We start from the raw sequence: 4,627 nt of genomic DNA, 5'->3' as shown, positions 1-4,627 counted from the left end.
TTAAAAGTTAAAAGTTAAAAGTTAAAAGTTAAAAGTTAAAAGTTAAAAGTTAAAAGTTAAAAGTTAAAAGTTAAAAGTTAAAAGTTAAAAGTTAAAAGTTAAAAGTTAAAAGTTAAAAGTTAAAAGTTAAAAGTTAAAAGTTAAGTTAAAAGTTAAAAGTTAAAAGTTAAAAGTTAAAAGTTAAAAGTTAAAAGTTAAAAGTTAAAAGTTAAAAGTTAAAAGTTAAAAGTTAAAAGTTAAAAGTTAAAAGTTAAAAGTTAAAAGTTAAAAGTTAAAAGTTAAAAGTTAAAAGTTGAAAGCAAAACGATGAATTTTTCCAGTTTAAAGTTGCTTGGCAAACATTTAAAAAGCAGGGCTGTGGAGTCGGAGTCGGAGCCGGAGTCGGTGGAGCCGGGTCTTTTTGGGGACCTGGAGTCGGAGTCAAAACTCTAATAGCTGGAGTCGGAGTCGGAGTCGGAGTTGGCTAATTTGTATGAGCTGGAGTCGGAGTCGTAAATTTCTGATGGATCCGGAGTCGGAGCTTGTCGGAGTTGTCAAAAAATTGAATATAATATACGAACTTATTTATTGTTCAATATTTGTTATAATTTAGGTTTGTTCCCATTTTGTTTTTGAATTTGTAATTTATTTATTAAATTGCGTGCACTGCGTTGACATTTTTTTGTTAAAATTATTTTTTGGTTCAAGATTTTTATCAGATACCATGATGTTTTCGAAGCATTTTTATTGTGATTGGAAAGCTCACTATCAGTATTTAACAAAAATATTTATGTTTTTAAAACATTACCAACTATTATATCAATCTTCACTTGGAACGCAACATGCTGATTTTGTATGTAAATAGAAACAAATCAAAGTGTCGTGCTGAAAACATGTCAAGCTGACAAAAAATATCGAAAATAAGTTGCAACTTATTTTGAAATACAGTAAAACCGGCGCTCTTATGCCTCGCATATGCATCTTTGCATACACGAGTCATTGAATTTATTAGATATATCGATTACCCCAATGTTTACAATTTCTCTACAAAACTTTTAAAGTGTTGATCCTTAAATAATATCGTTGAACAAGTCTAATTTTTTTCAATGCCTTAAATCGAGGTGATATAATTGATATAATTTAATTTATTTTTCAAATACTAGAATTTTCTCATGATTTGTATGTATAAAGTGTGTACTGGGCTGGATCACACAATGTCCACGTACGTCTTCTCAAATAAATTCAAAAAAAGTTTACAAAATAAAAAAAATTGTTGAAAATTGTTTATTGCAAAACCAGGATATCTTTCATAGATACTGCACTCAAATTTCTCATTACTGAATTCAGTTAAATTTACTGAAATCTGCACTACTGAAATTTTCAGTAAATGAAAACTTGCTGAAAAAACAGTTGAAAATTAGGGTAGCTAGCTTATTAACTTTAAAAAAATGAATGTAAATTTATAATGTACAGTCGACTCTCTGGTTGTCAATATCCAAGGGACAATCGAGGAAGAGAATCATCAGTTTACAGTACGATGCAAAATGAAGACTCGATTGAAAATATATTTTTCTTGATACCCAGCTATGGTAGAGAATCATGGCAACTTCCAGCAAACAAAAACAAAGCAAAATGTCCATGCAAGCCATGAGAAAGTGAAATTATTGGCAACCGGAATAGATTTTTAAAGCAAACAAAATCCAAGGACCGTCGAGGGAGAGATCCTTCAAGCAAGGGAAAATATCGAGGAATGAAGATAATTGAAGTATGCAGATTGAAGGGACTGAAGAACTCATCGAAAGATGGAGAATTATTGATATCGAGAAGCCAGAGAGTCGACTGTAGTTAAATAAAATGTTCCAATTTGTCAAGCAACAAAATTTAAATTTATTCAGAAAATTGTAGTGCTGAAAATGCGTTTTTTTATATTTAAAATACAGATTAGGTGTCGGAGTCAGAGTCGGAGCCGGAGTCAACTAATTTTGGAAAGCTGTTGTCGGAGTCGGAGTCGGAATCGGCTAGAGTTGGTAGGCCGGAGTCGGAGCCGGAGTCAACAATTTGTGGAAAGCCGGAGTCGGAGTCAGAGTCAGGCTTAACTCAGAAAGCCGGAGTCGGAGTCGCTTGAAATATGACCCGACTCCGCAGCCCTGTTAAAAAGCTATTATTAAAACATGCCGTTTTTTCCATATGCTGTAAAAACAAATTTATTCAATTTATTTCCTTTAAATTTTGTTTTGTTTGGATTGTTCAGAAACCTTTTCCAAGTCCAAATCTTCATTCTAGAATTTAGTTCAACGAAAAAAGCTGAGCATAAAAATGCATCGATGGATGCTCCAGTTTCGTATGTACCACTTTCGACATAATCCAACAGGACTCTTTACAGTCCTGTGACCCTTAATTCCCTAAAGCCTACCAACCAGTAGTATGTAGTACCACCACAGAACCCCTCGCGCCTGAATCCACGGCAACTAGTATTTATGTAGCGGATAATCGCACTTGATTTATGTTTTATGACATCTGTCGAACGACACACACACACACACGGTCCACAAATTGGAAATGGGTCAGATTTTAGTTTGGTCCCCCCGATTGCACTCAAATTGTGTGGTGCATTCACACACCACCAAACCATTGGTACCACTATCACTACCACACACTCATACAAATCTACCCCAAAAAATCGTAAATTAGCCATTCGAGAGGCAATCCCAATATCCCCTATGCTTACAAAGCTCCTAAATCATTACGAGAGTGAGGGTTTCAGGGGCCACGTGTTATTTGATTGTACATTAGAGTGACCAAGATATTATCGCGGGCGTCAATAATTAGAGTTCACGCGCGGTGATACGACCGCAAGATAATGATCGCATGACAGCCGCATGACAACCGCAGAACAAATTTTTGGCTGTTGTCAAAGGTTGCCTTGAGTTTTCAGCTGACTTTTGGAAAATATTCAAAACAAATCAAGTTGACAGCCAAATCAACGTAGAATTTCAGTTCAATTTGCTGATTTTTACACTGCGGAAGTAAGGCGGCTATAATCTCCAATCAGTCACAGCGAAGGAGAAACGTGATTTTATCTCGCAATAAGCAATATTTGAAAAACAAAATCAAGATCAAGATCAAATTTAACCTAAATTTTGCTCATTGACTAAAATACGTCTCGCAACTGTGGACTTGACGATCATTTTCCCTAATCACCCTATTGCACACTAACACACACTCACAAACATCCTCGTGGGGAAAATTTCGACCACCACGAAGGTTTTAGTGGAGTTATCGCGATAGTGAAATGAGAGATTAATAGCACGCAACCTAGTAGAGTGGAAAATTTGATGCTCGCTTCCCCCTGGAAGTTTCCCTTTTTCTGATCCAAAAATTGTTGACTATGGTTGGTCAAAAAATATGTTGAGTAACGAACTTTGGATCATACTTAGATTTGAGATTATATTAATACAAAAATTGTCACTTTTGATAATGCTTTACGTAATACATCTCTGTCTGGAATCTTTCTGAAAGCAAAAAATGACCAACAAGGTTAAAGTTGCCTAAACCGAACAAATAACAACAGCTACCGTTGGGTAAGTTATCAGCAAAAATGTGTAACCCAAGTAGCAAGAAAAACATCACTCTTTATTTTTTTTGTTGAACAATTGCTGCATAAGTGTTTTTATTCGTTAATTATTGAACAAGTGTCAAACAATTTGGTCAATTGTTCACATTTTGATCAAAAAACCATTGTTCAACATGGCTGTGTAACACAAATGCCAAATCTAGCAACGGATTACGAATAGTTCATTTTGAAGTTTATTCTGACCTCAATGAAACATGCTTGTAGAACTCGAAAATCAAAATGACATTTGCAGACATGATGTTTCATTTCAGTTTGCTAAACGTGATAACATAATAGATTTGACCTTTGGCTTCGGCTGGGATTTCTCGTAAACAAGTTGTTTATGTGAAGTTCACGTTCGTGTTCTAAAACCGATCAAGAACATGTTGACGAAACAAGCAAGGATAGTTTAAAAATAGAAACAGCTTATGTTCGAAAGAAGTTTTGGCAAACTATTAGTGAACTTGGTAAAACCTAGATGATCGCAGACTATTTATTGACGTTTAGGCCTGCTCATCCAAATTAACCCCTCGTGGAAAGAAGCAGACGCGCGCCCGGACTTGATATTTGGAGCGATCTTGGGTTCGATACTTGCCCTGAGCATTCTTCATCAAAAAGGAAAACTGAAAATGCAGCACCGGGAACCAGCAGCAGTAGTAGAGTAGTAGTAGTAAGCGATGTTAATTAGCACTCAAACATAATAAAAAAAATCCCCAAAGGCATAATTAGGAAATTGAATGATTTTTTTATGGTTGATATTTTTGTATTATCCAGCATTCATATTATTATCATTCATAAATGCGTATCTCTGTCCAAACTAATAAATTACAAAAAAACCAGTAGTTTAGGGGAAGGTGGGGCAAGACGACCATATGGGGCAAGAGGAACAATCGCTCGAAAGGCCGTAATTTTTACAATTTTGATTATTTTCAGTATGAGGAATTGTTGCTAGCAATGCAATTAACTGATTCTACTACCACATATCCGCAAAACGACGTACAGGCCACGGGGCGTAAGATTTAATTAAGTTTTTCT

Source organism: Culex quinquefasciatus, chromosome 2 (genome assembly GCF_015732765.1).
Source record: "Culex quinquefasciatus strain JHB chromosome 2, VPISU_Cqui_1.0_pri_paternal, whole genome shotgun sequence".
Classification (NCBI taxonomy): Eukaryota; Metazoa; Arthropoda; class Insecta; order Diptera; family Culicidae; genus Culex; species Culex quinquefasciatus.
Note: the sequence above shows the minus strand (reverse complement) of the source record.